General features: G+C 43.3%; 1 protein-coding gene across 1 annotated transcript in view; it reads left to right on the top strand.

The window, feature by feature from the left end:
• The window catches only part of PPP2R5C (protein phosphatase 2, regulatory subunit B', gamma), a 170,539-nt gene that overhangs the window by 23,181 nt on the left and 126,927 nt on the right, over positions 1 to 20,431 (top strand). The window contains exon 3 of the mRNA XM_011951453.1: positions 2,796 to 2,961. The gene's annotated coding sequence lies outside the window, so the exon portion shown is untranslated. The remainder of the gene's footprint in view (positions 1 to 2,795; positions 2,962 to 20,431) is intronic.

The raw sequence follows: 20,431 nt of genomic DNA, 5'->3' as shown, positions 1-20,431 counted from the left end.
CCCGCCCCCTCCCTCTCTCTCCCCCTCTCTCTCTCCTTCTTCCCCTCTTTGAGCCCAAGTTCTTGGTGGCATCTGCTTTGGGCAGCTCTGCAGCTCCTTCCTCAGGGAGGTCACCTCACCTTCCCAGGGACAGGCAGTGTCTCATGCAGACAGACCCTGCCCTCCTGAGCTGATGTCCCATCAGGGAGGAAGATGTCCCCTCAGAGTTGGTGGGAGCATCAGGTCACAGTGTTGTGGGGCAGGCAGCGGGTGGCTGGTCTGGGCAGGGCCGGCAGAGTGGCCCCTCTCTCTGGCCTTGGCCCTGATGAGAGAGGAGTGGGGCGTGGTGGCCAAAGGGCCAAGGGCCCCTTCAGAACTGTGCCCGAGGGCTGACTTCTTATTGTCTCAGGGGCAGAAGCCTATCCTCAGTGTGTCCCCATGGCAGTCAGGACCCATGGGCTTGCCTCCGAGCTCCCCAGGCTGGGCCACCTTCCCTGCGGCTGACCTTCCAGCTGGGGTCAGAAGCCACGGGGGAGCCCTGTCATTGGCCTCTACCCAAGGTCCTCGCTGTGAGTGCTGGGCTGGCACTATAGTGAAATGAAAAGGAGATGGAGAGGGTTATCTACTGGAACACGCACATATGTGACCGAACATCTAAAGCCGAGACAGCTCCTAGGAGCAGCTCCTCCAGACTGTGGAATCAATGGCAGGGGCGCCCAGAGAAGGCGGAGCAGAAACTGTCTAACTGGGGGATCTGCGGAGGAGCTGGTTATGGAGGGGCTTTTAGGGAAGAAAGACCCAGGCTTTCATGATAAAAGATTGACAGATGTCAAGCTCAGAGCCCAAGAAAGTACCTTTTGTGAAAAAAGCCACAGACCGAGGGAGAGAAGGGAAGGGAACTCGCCGAGGCCCCTGCCTCCCAGGTCAGAGTCTGCCTGCTGTTCCGGCAGTGTGTCACATCAGACAGCTCTTTGCAGGCATTCCTAAGCACCTTAGTAGAAAGTAAAGCAGCTCTTACCGCTTATGAAAATTTCATTCAAGGATGAGAACAAATTAATGTTTGGGGCTGCAGTTGGTGTGTCTACTCTCCTTGACCCTAAACTGGATGGGTTTGTGTCTCCAGGATGGAGTCTATATTAGTTCGTTTTCACTATAAAAAACTACTTGAGATTGGGTAATTTATAAACAAGAGATGTGTAATTGACTAACAGTTTCACATAGCTGGGGAGGCCTCAGGAAACTTAGCATCATGGCAGAAGGCAAAGGGGAAGCAAGGCACTTCTTAGGCAGTGGCAGGAGAGAGAGAGAGAAAGGGAGGGGGGAGCTGCCAAACACTTTTAAGCCATCAGATCTCGTGAGAACTCAGTATCACAAGATCATCCTGGGGGAAACTGCCCCCACGATCCAGTCACCTCCCACCAGGTCCCTCCCTCAACTCGTGAGGATTACCATTTGAGATGAGATTTGGGTGGGGACACAGAAGCAAACTGTCTGGGAGCAGACAGCCTTTTTAAAGCGCACATAGGCAGACACAGACTCCCTTTCTTTGGGCAGACAAGAAGGGTGGGCAACAAGCACATTGTATCAATCATCTTGACGGTTGACACAGCAGCCGTTGGCTGTCACTGCTGGACAGTGGTGGCAGCAAACAGCTGTGGGCCAGGTCACTGCTTGCTACCCAGAGAGCCCTTCAGCGGGGGGGCCCAGAGGACAGCTGAGCTCCACAGACCCCCTTGGTGAGCTCCTTTGGCCTGTGTGGATGACAGGGACCCCTGGTTCCTCTGCTTCATGCATCCTCAGACTCTCTCCGCCTCTACTGAGTAGTTCAGATGGCAACGTTGCAGGTTGGCCACAGGGGTGTTGACTAGCCCTGGAGCTATGGTGCAGCCTGGGAATGGGCACACACACCAGGAGCCTGGGACAATGGCAGCAGAACCGCTCCAGCAGAGCCTTTTCCTGGGGCTCAAGGGAAAGCACTCAGACGGCCTGCTCTGCATGTTCAAGACTAAGTGGTGAGCCAGCAGAGAACATCTAGCATTTTGTGAGGTACTCAGCTGTATTCATCTCCTTGCACCACTGTACAAGTTACACATGCAGCGGCTCCAAAGAGCATAAACTTACTATGTTACAGTTCTGGCATGCAGGTCTGAAATGAGGCCAAAATGAAGGTGTCAGCAGGGTGGTGATGGCTCTGGAGGTTCTAGAGGAGAATCTATTTCCAGCCTTTCCCACCTTCTAGAGGCTGCCTGCCTGCCTTGGCTCATGGCCACTTCCCTGCATCTTCCAACCCAGCCATGTAGCATCTTCAGATCTCTCTCTGACCCCTACTTTTGTCATCCCATTGCCTTCTCTTGTCTCCCTCCTGCCTCCCTCTTGTAATGACCTGTGTGATTCCCTTGGGCCCACCTGGATGATCCAGGATCATCTTCCCATCTCAAGATTTTTAACTGAATCCCATCTGCAGAGTCCCTGTTGCCAAGAAAGGTCCCATATTCACTGGTTCCAGGAATTAGGATGTGGACATCTTTAGGGGTCATTATTTAGTCTGCCACATCAACCTATGTGGTAAATATTTAGCAATCAAAAGTTTGAAGGAAGATACGCGAAATTAGGTGTATCTTTGAATCTCTCAGTCTAGCATTGCTGAAGGTGGGACATAAGCCCCATACTCCAGCCACTCTAAGGAATGATGTCTTCCATGGAGTGAAGGGGAATGCCCCAGAGTAAGACTCGTATATATGCTTTTCTATATTTTAATAGTGCTAAAAGATACAACCATTGTACATATTCATTTGTTTTTGTTTTTGTTTTGGAAGCAAATTTCCGTCAGGAAAAACAGCCTTGTTGCTGTCCCGTCTACAGTATCTGCTAAAATAAAAGTACCAGTCTCTCAGCCCATAGTGAAGAAAGACAAACGGCAAAATTCTTCAAGGTTTAGCGCAAGCAATAATAGAGAACTTCAAAAACTACCATCCTTAAAAGGTAATTTTTATTTGTCTTTTAAAAGTTAAATTGTGGCTATTGGAGTGAAGGAGCGATGTTTTGATAGTGTGCTAACTTATTCCTTTGCTGTGTTTGTGTTTTGCAGGGTCGTCTTTTCTGTATTGAGGTGTTTTTTGTTTTGTTTTGTTTTTTTAGGTTGAATGTCATTAACTTGTTTACTCAATTAACATTTTAAGTTCCAGAGCTATTTAAGATAAAAGTTTAAGATAAAAGTTTAACAACATAGTATAGGCATAATACACTAAGAAAACAGGAAAAGCTGAACATCTTTTTATTTACGGTATTAAGCTAGCCAGTTTTTCTTTTAAATTACTTCTCATTTGTTTGTCTTAGAACTGTAGCAATTCTGAAAGGAATTACTCCAAGTAGAATAATTGTCAAAATTATCGTTGAAGTTCTCTACGTTTCTAAAGTAAGGACTATAGTACATTATGGACTTGCTTTGTTATGAGTCATTAGGGATTACCTCAAGCATTCCTTACATGAAATTAGGAAAAAGTGCTCTTTACTTTGAATTTCTCCCCAAATGACACAGCCATCCCTTTCTATCTCAGGTTGTTTAAGCCCTAAAAGTCTTCCTTTAGATTTTGAGATTGAGGTGCTTAAAACCTTATCAAGGAAAACAGAGTAAGGACCCTAAAGTCAAATGTGAACTTCTTAAAGTCTTTATAATTACTAAAATATAAGACAGATATACTAAATAAAATATCATTTTTCATACCTTAAATTTATAATAATGGATCTTTTATAATTAATTTCCACTGAATATTAATTCAGCAACCAGTCCAGTGACTCTCGCTTATAATCCCATTACTTTGGGAGACTGAGGCAGAAGGACCAGTTGAGCCCAGGAGTTCGAGACCAGCCTAGGCAACATAGGGAGACTCTGTCTCTACAAAAAAATAAAATTTGCTGGGCATGGTGGCACACACCTGTGGTCCCGGCTACTCGGGAGGCTGAAGTGGGAGGTTTGCTTGAGCCTGGGAGGCCAAGGCTATAGTGAGCCATGATTGTGCCACTGCACTTCAACCTGGATGACAGAGTGAGATCCTATCTTAGGAAAAAAAAAAAGTAAATATGAACTCAGTGAGAGCAGCAGTCTGTCTGTCATGTTTATAGCTGTATTCCCAGGCCTTCCACACTGTGAAGCAGGTATCAGATTTGCCAGGTAGAAGGAGGGAGGGAGGAAGGGAGGCTGGGTGGGTGGTGGATTTATGGGTGGGTGGATGGGTGGGTGGATTTATGGGTTGATGAATTTTCTTGTACCCCACTTGCTAGAAATTCAGGTTCTCGGCCGGGCACAGTGGCTTTTGCCTGTAATCCCAGCACTTTGGGAGGCCGAAGAGAGCAGATCACGAGGTCAGGAGATCTAGACCATCCTGACTAACACGGTGAAATCCCGTCTCTACTAAAAATACAAAAACAAAATTAGCTGCGCGTGGTGGCGGATGCCTGTAGTCCAGCTACTTGGGAGGCTGAGGCGGGAGAATGGCGTGAACCCGGGAGGCGGAGCTTGCCGTGAGCCGAGACTGTGCCACTGCACTCCAGCCTGGGTGACAGCAAGACTCCGTCTCAAACAAACAAACAAACAAAAAAATCCAGGTTCTTGCTTGCATTTTCTAGAGCTTGTATTGTATTTGGCTTATAATTGGTTTACCTTTGTGGTAGATAATATGCATGCTAAGTCATTTTTGATTAGTCTTCCTCTTCCCAAATAGAATATACATTTCTCATGCTGTTCATTCATTCAGCAAATATGTGTTGAGCGCCTGTGTAAGCTATTCTAGGTACTAGGGGTACAGAATTAAACAAAACCAAGCCCCTATTCTCCTGGAGTGAGCAACCCGTTGGTGAGACAGCAAGGAAAGGGATAGGTACCGACTCCTTCCAGTACCCTCCGGAGGCCGAGAGTCAGAGGGAGGGAAAAGGCTGTATAACCATCGTTGGGCCTTCGTATCTCAAGCCCTGTCCCCTAATGTCCGTCTAAACTGGGGCTTGGATCTGCCATGATATAGAAGGTTGGCCATGTGCCGCACCTTTCCATGCATGCCCTACCTCAGCCAGTGCATGCTGGGTGTGTACTGCTGCTGAGTTTGGTCAAATGCCATATGATTTTTCTCCTTAAGATGTTAAGATTATAATTGCTGTGTTGATAGATTTTTCTGGTTTTGAACCAGCTTTGCATTTGTCACTTTTGTCGTCGTATATTATTCCATGCGTGGGGCACAGCCCATGCAAGTACCGGTGTATGCCGGCCTCCAGTGTACTTCCTTTACCTCTTCTGAGGAGTCTCTGCACAAGCCTCTTTCTACATCTGTTCTACATCTGTTTTCTATTCTCAATCTCCATTTCCTTCGTTTTTTATTATACCTAGTAAGAATGGCATGCAATGTACTTCCACTGACACTTACATTTTCACTGTTCCCGAAAAGAGTAAATTCTCCATAGTAAATCCACATATCCAGGAGAATTTCACATGGATCAAGCCAGTTCCCCTCACTGGTCTTGTTTGATAATTATTTCTTGGCTGTTCTAAAACATTAATGTTTCTGTATATATACTAAAATAATTTCATCTAGTTTAGAAAAACAATAATTGATTGGAATTAAAGTTATATATTAATTTGGTGAAAATTGATATCTTTTTTCCATCTAGGAGGATGGTGTATATCCCCCATTTTTCTGGGTCTTGTCTTCTGACTTACAAAATTTTATGGTTTTCTTGTAAATCTCTAACTTTCCAGTAAATTTATTTCTAAATACTCTATAGCTTTTGCTTGTCACTCTTGTGACTGGGTTATATTTTTTCCCATTTCCACTTCTGATTGGTTTTTGCTAATCTCATCTAGAGCTATTGGTTTTTAAATATTTTGCCATCACCTTACCACATTTTCGTATTAGTCTTAATGTTTCCACTACAGTCTGCATATATAGTCCTGTTGTTTGCAATGGATTCTTTTATCTCTCTTCCACTATTTATGCCAACATACACTAGTTATTTTAATTTTATTCTGCCACTAAGAGGGACCAACAAAACCTAGAACAGAAGTGATAGCAGGCATTCCTGTTTTCTCCCATTTCAGTAAATGGCTTCGGCATTTCCTAATTTGATGGGAAAGTGGCTCTTGGTTTCTGGTAAGCAGTCTTTGCAAGGCTGCTGGTGCTCCAGAGTCCACGCTCACAGGACTCTTCCTGGACCCATGCAGGCTGGTTGGCGCCATGCCAGTGCATGCTGGGTGGGTACCGCTGCTGAATTTGGTCAAATGCCATATGATTTTTCTCTTTAAGATGTTACTATTATAATTGCTGTGTTGACAGCTTTTTCTGGTTTTGAAGTATCTTTGCATTTTGTCAATTTTGTCACTGTGTTTTCATAGTGTTTGGAACTAATTTTCTTTAGAGTATTTGCTTCCATATTTACTACATGGAGCTGGTCTATGGTTTACTTCTTTTTCATAAACCTGTATTTTGCCCCATCTAAGATTCGTTGTCATCAGCACTTCATGATGGTTCCTGGGGTGGCCTGCAGAAGCTTTTCCCGCAGCTCCCTCACACTGCCACCTCATGACAGGGATGATGAGATGGACCTGGATTTCAGAAACAATACAATGTGGAATGTGTCCATGAAATAGGGTTGAAAGGTTGACTTGGAACTCAGTGGGCCTGTTGCTTTTCTCTATGAAACATCTGTAGCTTCTTTCCATAGTGGGTTCATTTAGAAAGGGGGGTCTGTTCACTAGTACATGGTCATTGTTTAACGGCCCTTTTAATCTCTTCCCCATCTGTGGTGGTTATGTCTCCTTGTAAGTTCATTTTTCTTTTGACTGTTCTGTTTGTGTTCAATATTATTCATCTGCACTTTTATCTTTAATTATCCTGTGTCTTTTATTTTAACCTTTTCGTCATTTATTAAGTTGAGTAGAGAGTTCACTTATTTTTAGTTTGCTTTTTAAGAATAAAAGAATTTAAAGCCATGTATTCATTCTGAGTGTAACTTTCAGCCCTATCCCTCGATTTTCTTTTTTTCCTAACTTTTCAAGTCATAGGCTTTTCTTTTTTAGAGTTAATTGAGGCATAATTTACATATCCTAAAATTTACCCATTGTAACTGGAAAATTTAGTTATTTTAGCAAATACATAGAGTTGTGCAACCATCACCACAGTTCTATTTTAGAATGTTTCCATCTTCCTCCAAAAGTTACCTCGTGCCCATTCACCATTAATTTCCACGCCCAACCCCAGATGCAGGCACCCACTGATCTGCTTTCTGTCTCTAGACTTACTTTCTTCTGGACACTTCATATGAGCGAAATCATACCATAGGTAGTCTTTTACATCTGCTGTCATGTTTTTGAGGTTCCTCTGTGTTGAGTAGTTTGTTTCTTTTTAATGCTGCGTCATATTCAGTCAGATGGATATACCACATTGTGTTTATCCATTCACCAGTTAATGGACATTTGGGCTGTTTCTTAGCTGCTATGAGTAACTGCTGCTGTGAATATTTGCATAGAGGCCTGTGTGAGCATATAGTTCATTTCTCTTGAGTAGATACCTAGGAGTGGAATTCCTGGCTTGTATGGCAAGTTTATGTTTAGCTTTTTAAGAAACTGCTGGCTGGGCACCGTGGCTCACGCCTGTAATCCCAGCACTTTGGGAGGCTGAGGCAGGCAGATCACAAGGTCAGGAGATCAAGGCCATCTTGGCTAACACAGTGAAACCCCATCTCTACTAAAAATACAAAAAAATTAGCCAAGCGTGGCGGCAGATGCCTGTAGCCCCAGCTACTCAGGAGGCTGAGGCAGGAGAATCGCTTGAACCTGGGAGGTAGAAGTTGCAGTGAGCTGAGATCACACCACTGCACTCCAGCCTGGGCGACAGAGCAAGACTGTGTCTCAAAAGAAAAAGAAAAAGAAACTGCCAAACTGTATTCCAAAGTGGTTGCACTATTTTACATTTCCACCAGCAATGTATGAGGATGTGTCCACATTCTTGCCAGTATTATTATTGTCTTTTTGATTATAGCTTAATTCTTGTGGGTGTGTAATGGTGTCTCACTGTGGTTTCAATTTGCATTTCCCCAGTGACTGGAAATATTAAGCATCTTTTCATATGCCTGTTAGCCATTTGTCTGCCTTCTTTGATGAGATGTCTACTTGTATCTTTTGTCTATTTTTAAGTTGGTTGTCGGCCGGGCACGGTGGCTCAAGCCTGTAATCCCAGCACTTTGGGAGGCTGAGGCAGGCAGATCACAAGGTCAGGAGATCAAGGCCATCTTGGCTAACACAGTGAAACCCCATCTCTACTAAAAATACAAAAAAATTAGCCAAGCGTGGCGGCAGATGCCTGTAGCCCCAGCTACTCAGGAGGCTGAGGCAGGAGAATCGCTTGAACCTGGGAGGTAGAAGTTGCAGTGAGCTGAGATCACACCACTGCACTCCAGCCTGGGCGAAAAAATGAGACCCCCCCAAAAAAAAAAAAAAAAAAAGTTGGTTGTCTTCTTGTTGTTGAATTGTAACAGTATGTTATCCCAGCTATGACTCCTTTATTTTATCAGAAAATAAAATACAATAACAATAAATTATGACAGAAGTGAACTACAAAATACACCCACAATGTTTTTATTATTATAGTCAGTAGACATCAGATTGCCCTGTTAAGTTGATATGAAAGTTTTGAAACGCATACTTCTCAATTTTTGTTATTCATTGTAAATCTTCGGATGTGTCTATATGTGTTAAACCCTTCTTTTGAGCTTTCAATTTCAGGGTTTTTTTTGTTTTTTTTTTTCCGTTGGTGAAAGTTCTGTTTGGTTCTTTTTTCAGTCTGAAGTTTTATCATTTTAAAATATTTTCCTGTTCTCTGGAACACGCCATCAAAACTTGTCCTGAGAATAGTAAACACAGCTGTTCTATAGCCTGCGTCAGGCCACACTAGTATCTGAGGTGCTTGTCACATTTTGTTCACGATGTCTTATTTCCTTGTGTACCTGTTTTTTTTTTTTTATTGTATATTGGTCATTGTATTCAGATATTTGAAATAAATTGAAACCTAGAATCAAAGTGTCTTGTTCAATAGGGATTTGTTTTTGCTCTGCCAGACACCTGGAGGCACTGCCAATCTGGGAGTGCCTTAAACCACAACATTGGTTCGTTAAATCAACTGACCCAGTTGTTCTGTAGTATATCCCACTTACCCCCCTGTGGTTCCTGTAAATGGAAACCTTTTTTTGGCTGAAGTACATCAAAGGCAATGCTTTATAACTTAGGAGATAGTGTCATTATTGTGAGAGATGCATAGTTTCTGGTTGCCTATCATCAGAAGTGATGCTAAATTTTCAATTTTACTAGTGAATTCAGTTGATGATAGATTGATATCTCTATTGAACAATTACATATTTCCCTTTACAACTCAAAAAGTACTAGTAATAATCTGCAGTGTATATTTTGGCATCCTGCCAATGTGTATTCCCTGTCAACCATATGCTAATGTCTTGAACAACAGTTGATAATCCTTTCCTGAGTCAGTAGTTTCACTAGAGAATTCAACATTTACTCTGACATTCTTCTGAAAGCAGTGATTTTTCTTACCAACCAGAGATACTTGGTTATCTTGAAATGGAACTCCTACTGAAAAAGAAGGATAAGTGTAATTCTTTGTCTTTTATTACCAGTTCCCTCTAATGGTGACAGCTGAAGCTTTTTTCTAGCTTTCTCTTTGTTTTAATATCATTGTGGACTAATGTATTATTGTTGATTTCAGTGTGTTTTTGTGTGCTAAAATCATTAGTCTTTCTGGTGTTCAAATGGCATAATTTCAATCACTGAGTGCGTCACAGTGCTACTGTGGTTTTTTTACATAGCCTCGTTTATTTTTGATTCCTTGATTTCTGACACAGTGAGATATCCCTTGGGCTCATTTAGTACCTTCTCTTCCCCAGACTTAAAATCAGCCATTTTTCTTTTTCTTTTTTCTTTTTGTCTTTTGTTTTTTGAGACAATCTCGCTGTCTCATCCAGGCTGGAGTACAGTGGTGCGATCTTGGTTCACTGCAGCCTCCACCTGCCACGTTCAAGTGATTCTCCTGCCTCAGCCTCCCAAGTCGCTGGAATTGACAGGTGTGTGCCACCAAGCCCAGCTAATTTTTGTATTTTTCGTAAATATGGGGTTTCACCATGTTGGCCAGGCCGGTCTCAAACTCCTGACCTCAAGTGATTCACCCACCTCAGCCTCCCAAAGTGCTGAGACTACAGGCATGAGCCACCATACCTGGCCAAATCAGACATTTTTCAAAGAGCCCAGGTTCCTTTCAGTGGTAAATATATTAGCAACCAAAATCTGGGTCAGAGGGGTGTTTATTGCTACTGGTCTGACATTACTTTTAAATGCTTTCAGTGGAGGAAGCTAGAATATAAATTTTCTGAATTCTACATTCATAGTGATATTTTAAATTTAATTTTAACATTATAGTGTTTTTGAAGCAGGTTATTTCCCTGAGCACTTCACGGGTGGAAACTGGAGTGCATGGGTGTGGGAACTAGCTGGCCTCTTCAGCACCAGCGGGGTGAACTCCACTTACTCGCTGCTCCACCCCTTATGGGAGGGGGAGGGCAGGTGAGCTGGTGCAGGAGCCAGGGCGAGCACTTTTGGGCACCAACAGGAGCAAACCCCATACCAGCCCCATGGCAGCGTCTTCGGTCGCTGTGCTCCCTGAAGCCCCAGAGAAAGTATTGCAATACTCTTTTAGCTCTGCCATCTGTGGACGACTTAAGTGTTAACAGCTCAGTGGAGGGTCGGTGTGACAACCTTTTACACCCACACTCATGGCACCCGAGTTGTTGTCCAGCATCTAGGAGGAATGAAGTTGCACGAACGAATTGAAGATGATAAATGAAGCAGATTTTATTGCCAGCGAAAGTGGCTCTCAGTGGGAAGGGAAGCTAGAAAGGAGACAGAGTGGGAAGGTAATCTTCCCCTGAAGTCTAGCTGTCTCCATCCAGATTCATCTCTGAAGTTACGTCATCAGGCTGTCCCTCTCAAGTCAAGCCACTTCTTTCCAACATCCAACTATAGTCTGCAATGTCCAGTTGCTTCTCTTCTCTCTGCCAGCTGAGCCTGGGGTTTTTATGGGCATGGGATGGAGGTACGGGGCAAGCCATTGGTGGTTTTGGAAAAGGCAACATTCGAGTGAGAAAACAGGGATGGATGTTCTCACTTTGGGCCAAGGTTCCAGGCTTTTCAGCTTGAGGCTGGGGCCCTCACCGAGAACCTGCCTCTTCTGCCCAGAACTTCCCTGCCTCCTGTTCTTATCACTTTCACTCATTTCTTGGCTTTTCATAGTTTTATCTCTGTCTTACACTGAAAATGTTGATTTCTAGCATCATTAATACAATTATGGGTATATTCTCTTAAACAGTCCCCAAAACAATATTGATATTACTGCAAACAGTTGGAACTTTGAATTGACCCATAGTCATTGCAGAAAGAAATGGCTGTTGACTTTATTTATTTATTTATTTTAGAGACAGGGCCATGCGATGTGGCCCAAGCTGGTCTTGAACTCCTGGGCTTAAATGATCCCCCTGCCTCCGCCTCCCAAGTACCTGGGATTATAGGCATGCACCACCATGCCTGGCTACTGTTGGCATTTTTGTTGAGATCCTGTTACATTTTGCAACTATCTGAGGCAGGGCTGGCCTCTTGTGATGTTTGCCTCCTCTAAGAGTTTGCTGTGACTATTTTCCAAGGCCACTTTCATGTCCTTTATGGCTGTTTTTAAGTTTCCCTTGTAGGTTTTGCATGTCCCCTACTAAGCTAATGCCTAGATAATCAATTATCATCGCTGTTGTAAATGGGGTCTTTTCTTCCATTGTGTCTTCTAGTTATTAGTTGTTTATATGAAGGCTATTGAATTTGGCAGTCTTGCTTTCATAACCTGCTTCCTTACTGAATTACCTGATTGTTTTCATCAGTTTTTCAGTTGATTCTTTTGAATATTCAGGTATTAGAGCATCTGCAGATAATTTCACCTCTGTTTATCATTGTAAACTTACATGTCTTTCTCTCCAGTTGAATTTACTAATAAATTCAGTAAAACAATTTCAGTAAAATGTTACATAGTGGTGGTGAGAGTGGGCATACTTGTCTTGTTTCTGACATTAGTGGGAATGAAAGGCATTATTTTGAGCAACCGTTTATTATTTCATTCTGTGGATACCCCAGTTTTTCAGCCATTATAAATGATACTGTTCTGTTAATCTTTTGTTACCATTGTTGTTCACATCTTTGAACCTTTCCTTAAACTTGATGAAGGAAGTACGGGATCAAAGAGCAGGCATTTTCAAAAACCCTTAATAGATATTGTCTACACACTTTGCAGAGAGTGGCACCACATACTCTCCCCAGAGTGTGGGAGCTGCCTGTCCATCATATCTCTCCAACGCTGAGATCATGTAAAAGTTGTAGTTATTTGATAAGTAGAAAAAGATATTTCATATTTTTATTTTTTTAACAGTGAGGTTGAATATAGCCCTCAGACCTGTTCATTGAAATATTATTCTGAATTAATGCCTTCATTTAACATTTTTGGACCAGAAGGTAGAAGGGTTAAATGTTAAAGAGACCCTTTTTTTAAAGATACTTGTAGGAGGAGTAAGTTAATCAGGGAATTGTTTTTTGAGGCCATTTTTAGAAAAGAAAAGACTGGGAGAAGTCAAAGTTATAGCAGAATAATGTAAGACTTATTATTGGCTAATTAGAGACCCTGGGGTAAAAGAGTTGCTGAGTATTTGGCCTTTTGTGAAAGAAGTCATTGCATTATTGTTAGAATTTACTTGAATTGTTTAAAATTGGCTTTTGAATACCAGTTAAATATTTTATATCTCTTGCCTTCCTCTTGTGCAAATACAATACTTCATCCTCATTCAAAGCAGTTTATTTTCTTTTCTTTTCTGTTTTTTTTTTTTTTTTTTTTAAGACACTCTGTCTCCCAGGCTGGAGTGCAATGGCATGATGTCAGCTCACTGCAGCCTGGACCTCCCAGACTCAAGCAATCCTTCCAGCTCAGCCTTCCGAGTAGCTGGGACCACAGGTGTGCACCACCATGCACAGCTAATTTTTGTATTTTTAGTAGAGACGGGGTTTCACCATGTTGCCCAGGCTGGTCTCGAACTCCTGGGCTCAAGCGATCAACCCACCTCTGCCTTACAAAGTGCTAGGATTACAGGCATGAGCCACTGCACCCTGCCTATTTTCTGATACAATTGAAAGCTTTACCATCAAAGTAGAGGTTTAACTGCTTACAAATGGATTATGCATATATTTACAGGAACTTTGGCTTCTGGCCTGTTAGTTGAAGAATAATAAAAATGGACTGTGCAGAAGCTGTCGAGTGCCTGCTGCTCTTCCAGTTGGCTTAGAAAGAGCCAAGCAGGGAACCTCTGCTTTCGTTAGTCTTTTCTTCTCTCACATGTTTTGATTTTTGTTTCTTCTCGTGATTACCCCTAATATCTTGATGAGAGGACACAGTCCCTGGATTGGTGAGGCAGCACACAGGCCATCTGTGCTGCTCAAAGCAAAGGGAGGTGTTCACAGCAATGACCCAAGGTGGCCCTTGCCCTCAGGGAACCAGTGGGCCCAGAGTCACAGTGGTGTTCTAACTTCAGCCTTTCTAAGCCACAGAGAGGCACCACCAGGGCCACTCCGTCTTTGGAACACTGGGGAGCCCGTTGCCTGTCAGACAGCCTGAGCCCAGACAGCCAGCCCAGCCCCTCCAGGGTACGCATTCTCCATGGCCCAGGGGCCACACACATGACCTTGACCGTTACTCCATGGTCAGTCTCAGCTCTCTCTGGGTGGCACCCACGGGGTTTGGTTTCCAGGTGCCAGCTGTAATCTCAGCTCATTACCACACACAGAGACCACTCCTTGGACATTCCCATCCTCTGTCTGGTCCAGAACCCTGCTGCCTCTGCTCCTCAAGTGTTTCCTGAACTGTCCTGGCTCAAACTGTCCTTATCTAAAAAAAAAAAAAACTAAAAACCTGAGGTAAAATACACATGTTAAAACATATTATTTATTATTTTAACCATTCATAAGTGTACAACTTGGTGGTATTAAATACATTCAAAATGCTGTACACCCATCACCACTATCCATACCCAAAACCTTTTCATCATCCCAACAAAAACTCCATTGAACAGTAAGTTGCTGCCTCCCCATTCTGCTTTCTGTCTCTATGATTTTGCCCAGGGTAGCAGCCTGTTACAAGCGGAATCGTACAGTATCTGTCCTTCTGTACCTGGCTTATTTCCCTAAACATAGTATCTTCCAGGTCCCCCCACATTGTAGCATGTACCAGACCCTCGCTCCCGTTGAAGGCTGATGCCATCCCACTGTGTGGTCGGACCCATTCCGCATATCCCCTCATCAGTGGATGGATGCGTGGGTGCGGAGCACACCACACGCATTCACTCAGTATACGTGTTAGCAGTTGTGCGCTGGTCTGCCTGGGTCGTCCATTCGGGCATCTGCCAAGGACCCAGGAAACACAGTGTGTCCCCCGAAGGAATGAAAAGCCCTCCTAGCCCTTCTGCCCTCTTTCTGTGCCCCCTCCATTTTCACAGAGGGTGGCCAAAACCTGAGCCAGGCCCACCACTCCGTTCACCTCCCTCCGCCTCGGATTTCCTCTTGGAAAATGAGGCTTCTGACTCACTTGACCTACTGTATAGGCTCCTAAGGGTGTCAGCAAATTAAAAAAAAAAAAAAAAACAATTAGCATGAAAGCACTCCAATGTATGCATACTTTTACTTCGCGTTGGTTCCTACATTCTTAGAACAAGGAGGGAGTGTGAGTACTTGCTTTGGATTGAAAGGTTTTCCAGACTAGCTGTAGGAAGTATGAAAGTAACCAAGGTCTCACACACAGCCCCAGCACTCTGGGTAGATTTCACTTCATCTACTCCACTCACCTACGCTGAGCTTCCCTGTGGACAAGCTCGTCCGTCCTCTTTAATCACTCCCAGGCCTCGCTCACACAGCAACAAGTGCCTGTGCCTGTGTCCTTGCTGTTGGCAAGCAGAAGTTCCCTGGCAGCCTTTGAACATAGCTGAATGTTAGGTATCTTTGATCTGTCTAAGGAAAAAGTCTATTTTAAACTGTGAAGTGAAGCCAATTTTTTTAGGTCAGATTCTTACCCAACAAAGCATACATCATCCATGCTCATATAGTTTCCAGTTTAAAAAAAAAAAAAATGCTGGCCAGCACACTGTCAGTGCACTGTGCTCATGATGCCACAGTTCTCTAGGTTCAGAACACCAGCCTTCTGTTAATTATGATAAAACATCTTCACTAAAATAGAAGCATATTTAATTTGCCTTACAAAATTGCTTGGAGAGACTTAAAAACTAAAACCTTCAGCTGAATGATGTAGAAAGGAAAATTTGAAAGTTTTATTCAGAAATACTACCTAGAAATAAAATCAGTGGGATGTATTTACAGGCAGTTTGTTTCTACGTAAAGAATAAAACAGTGACAGAGGGATCAAAGAATAAAGAATAATTCCTTTTCAAGCCAGGCACAGTGGCATGCACCTGATTTCTCAGCTACTGACTAGGCTGAGGAGGGGGAGAATCATGAGTTCAAGCCCAGCCTGGGCAAAATAGGGAGACCTTGTGTCCAAAAAAAAAAAAAAAAATGAAATAAAGAATTATTTCTTCATTATTGTCTAGTACATAGATTATTGTAGTTACGGCATTTGATGGGAGACCATATTGAGCACTGTGGGCTTGTTGGCCCATTGAGCTGTGGAAGGCATGCTAGGTGGGCTGGGCCCAGCAAAGCGCCCTTCCTTGGTCCTCGCTCAAGCCCTTCACAGGCAGCCACAGCTTCAGGAAAGGTTCAGAACATTGCTGTGAGGCCAGCGTAGAAGGCAGGGACACATGTCACAGGTGGTGAGTGGAAGGTATCCTCTCCTTAGCAAGTGCATCATGGGAAGCCTGGAATGGGGTCTGTGTTCAGGGGAGAGGGAAATGCTGTTCTTGAGATGATTTGACGGCATATCCCTCTTAATTATATGCTACCTGGAAGAGGTGTAAAGGGTAGCAAGGTGGCTTTGTAAGATCAGAATTGGGTGCGACTGCTTGATTCATTCATTCATTCGGTACGTTTGACGGAACATCTCCATGCCAGCCATTCTCTAGGAGCTGGACCAAGGGAAGAGCTTGTGGACCGAGCCACAGACCCGGAGGGAAGAGGAAGCCTGCCTGGATGAGGGTCATCTAAGCAGAGATTGTCCTCAGGTGGCTCTGCTGCATCCCCCTGCGGCAGCTGAAGGGATCTTTCTGTTGGCCGATGGCCTGTGTTTTTCTAGTGGGACAATGCCCACTGCTTCCTGCACTTTGCTCTGATGGCCGGAGCTGCATTTAGGTGTGTCCTGCCTCAGTCCCTCCCAAGCTGTCCACCTCAACTCAGCATGGAGAGCGCACTCCGTATCTGACGCTGGCTTATCTAAACGTGGGGGGTAGGGAGATCACATATATGCCCGTTTACAGGTGAGGAAAGGTTTAGTGAAGGCAGCCTTGCTCCCCATGCTGAGCTCCCTCTGTCTGGCCCCTCCCTGAGCAGGTGATGAAAACATGGCCCAGTGCGAGTGACATGGTTGCATTATGAGCCTCTTCTGGGTTGCACTTACTGAGAGTTTGTTTCATCAGTGAGGAAAGTACTCTGGAGACCTGGTTGAACCCTGATAGCTTCAGTGAGCGTACAGTCTCAATGCAAAGGTGACAGGCTTACAGGAGAAGGTCCAGGCAGTTCAAAACTGATTTGAGACACGGAGTCAACCTCCTTTAATCTATGTTGGTTCCATTTTTCATGCCTCATTTCAGCTAATTTTTGTTTGTGTTTTTTACGTGCCTGATCTCATTTATCCAGATTTCCTTGGTTCAGATTTTCTTGGTTCCCATCACAGCCCTTTCTTTGTTCCTAGCCTGTGCCTAAGAGACGATATTCATTAAGGGATTCTCCCTGCAGTGACTTAATCTATATCTCTTTTTAAAAATTATTTTTAGGCCAGGTGTGGTGGCTCACACCTATAATCCCAGCAATTTGGGAGACCAAGACGGGTGGATCCCTTGAGTCTAGGAGTTTGAGACCAGCCTGGACAACCTTGGCCCTACAAAAAATTTAAAAATTAGCTAGCCATGCTGGTGCATACCTGTAGTCCCAGCTACTTGGGAGGCTGAGGTGGGAGGATCACTTGAATTCAGGATGTTGAGGTTTCAGTGAGCTGTGATTGTGCCACTAGGTTCCAGGGTGGTAGAGTGAGACCCTGTCTCAAAAAATATATGTATTTTTTTAAATTGTTACTTTTGGCTAGGCATGGTGGCTCATGCCTGTAATCCTAGAACTTTGGGAGGCCGAGACAGGCGAATCACCTGAGCTCAGGAGTTTGAGACCAGCCTGGGCAACATGGCAAAACCCTGTCTCTACTAAAAGTACAAAAAGTTAGCCAGGTGTGATGATGCGTGCCTGTAATCTCAGCTACTCAGGAGGCTGAAGCACAAGAATTGCCTGAACCCAGGAGGCAGAGGTTGCAGTGAGCCAAGATCATGCCATTGCACTCCAGCCTGGGCAACAGAGCAAGACTCTGTCTCAAAATGAAATAAAAATTTAAAAAATATATAAAATAAAATTGTTACTTTTAATTACTCTGAAAGTAATATGTGCTTGTTTTAGCAATACTGAAAAAAAAAAAAACAGGGAAGTTTTAGAAATAAAAAACATCCATATGATCCTACAGCCTTACTGCTGTGGGTATATATCCAAAAGAAAGAAAATGAGTATATCACGGGGGCACCACACTGCCATGTTTGTTGCAGCACCACTCACAATAGCCAAGAAATGGAATCAACCTAAGTGTCAATCAGTGGATGAATGACTAAACAAAACGTAGGACATACATACAATGGAATATTATTCAGCTATAAAAAAGAATAGAAACCTGTCATTTGCAGCAACATGGATGGAACTGCAGGTGATTGTGTTACGTGAACTAAGCCAGGCACAGAGAGACAAATACCATGTGATCTTACTCATGTGGGAGGTGGGAAAAAAAAGTTGATCTCATGGAGGTAGAGAGGAGAATGGTGGTTACCAGAGGCTGGGAAGGGAAGGTAGGGAGAGAAGGTGGTTAAGGGCTACAAAAATACAGTCAGAAGGAATAAGTTATATAATTCAGGAGTACAGTAGTTGATTTGTAGTTAACAATAATTTATTATATATTTCAAAGTAGCTGGAAGAGAAGAACTGTAATGTTTCCAACACAAAGAAAATATACATGCTGGAGGCGTTAGGTATCCCAGTTCCCCTGACCTGGTCGTTACACATTGTTAACAGGTATCAAAATATCACATGTCCCCTCCAAATATGCACAACTATTATATATCAATTTTAAAAAAGAAAAACTCGTACCCATACCAGCCAGCGATGACACTGTGGCTATTTGGGGAGTGATTCTTCCTGTGATCATACTATTTCTGATTATACACCGCCTCTCTCACTTACATTTTCATTTTATACATTTATAAGTATTTCTGATGGATGTGTAATATTTCACTAGGTACGTGGGACAATCCCTTTGGCATTAAAGTAGTTTCCAGTATTTTAGAACCATAAATAAAACATGCCCTCAAAAACAGTCAGATAGTTAGAAATGAAGTTATCAAAGAGAGAAAAGACGTGCACACTGCAAACTATGAAATGTTGCTGAAAGAAACCAAAGAATACACCAATCAATGGAAAAACATCTCTTGTTTATAGATTGGAAGACTTAATGTTGTTAAGATGTCAATACTACCCAAAGCAATCTACAAATTCAGTGCAATCCCTATTAAAACTTTTACAACATTCTTTTCCAGAAATAGAAAAGTCCATCCTAAGATTCATAGGGAATGTCAAAGAGATAAGCATAGCCAAAACAATCTTGAAAAAGAAGACCAAAGTTGGAGGACTCACATCCTGATTTTAAAACTTACAGCAAAGCTACAGTAATCAAGACTGTGTAGTACTGGCATAAAGATGAGCCCAGAAACAAACCCTCACATAGGTGGTCAAATGAGTTTTGACAAGGTTGCCTAGACCATTCAATGGAGAAAACACAGTCTTTTCAACAAATGGTATTGGGAAAACTGGGTACTCACATACAAAAGAATCAAGTGGGACCTGGCCGGGCGCGGTGGCTCACGCCTGCAGTCCCAGCACTTTGGGAGGCTGAGGTGGGCAGATCACGAGGTCAGGAGATAGAGACCATCCTGACCAACATGGTGAAACCCTGTCTGTATTAAAAATACAAAAACTAGCCAGTCGTGGTGGTGGGTGCCTGTAGTCCCAGCTACTCGGAAGGCTGAGGCAGGAGAATCGCTTGAACCCGGGAGGTGGAGATTGCAGTGAGCCAAGATCGCACCACTGCACACCAGCTTGGCGACAGAGCGAGACTCCATCTCAAAAATAAAAATAAAAATAAAGAATGAGGTGGGACCCTTACTTTCACAACACATACAAAGATTAGCTCAAAATGGATCAAACACCTAAACCTAAGAGTTAAAACTATAATGTTTGAGAAGAAAACATAAGGGAAAGATTCCATGACATTGGATTTGAATGATTTCTTGGCTATGACACCAAAAGCTCAGGCGACAAAAATAAAAATAGATAAATTGGACTACATAAAAATGTAAACCGCCTCTGCATTAAAGGGCCAGTCAGCAAGAACAGGCAGGCCACAGAATGGGGGAGATACTCGAAAAATCATATAACTGATAAGGAGTTCATATCCAGAATATCTAAAGAACTCCTACAACTCAGCAAAACAGCTTGATTTTTTAAATGTGTGAAATACTTAAATAGACATTTTTCCAAAGAATATAACATCTGCAAATGACCAATAAGCACATGAAAAGATCCTCAACATCTCTGTCGTTAGGAAAATGAAAATCAAAATTACAGTGAGATACTTCACACCCACTAGGATGGCTACTAATTTAAAAAAAAAAAAAAAAGAGCCAAGGCAGGCAGATCACTTGAGCTCAAGAGTTTGAGACCAGCCTGGGCAACATGGTGAAACCCCATCTCTACTAAAAATACAAAAACTAGCCGGGTGTGGTAGCACGTGCCTGTGGTCCCAGCTACTCGGGAGGCTGAGGTGAGAGGATTGCTTGAGCCCAGAGGGCCAAGGCTGCAGTGAGCCAAGATCATGCCACTACACTCCAGCCTGGGTGACAGAGCAAGACCCTCCCTGTCGTTAAAAATAAAACTAGTGCTCGCTTCAGCAGCGTATAAACTAAAATTGGAACGATACAGAGATGAGCACGGCCCCTGCGCAAGGATGACATGCAAATTCGTGAAGCAGTTGCATATTTTTAATAAGTGGTGTTGGGAAAACTGGATATTCATATGCAG

The sequence above is a fragment of the Colobus angolensis genome, unplaced genomic scaffold (assembly GCF_000951035.1).
Source record: "Colobus angolensis palliatus isolate OR3802 unplaced genomic scaffold, Cang.pa_1.0 Scaffold32, whole genome shotgun sequence".
Taxonomy (NCBI): Eukaryota; Metazoa; Chordata; class Mammalia; order Primates; family Cercopithecidae; genus Colobus; species Colobus angolensis.
Note: the sequence above shows the minus strand (reverse complement) of the source record. Positions and strands in the feature narration are given on the sequence as shown.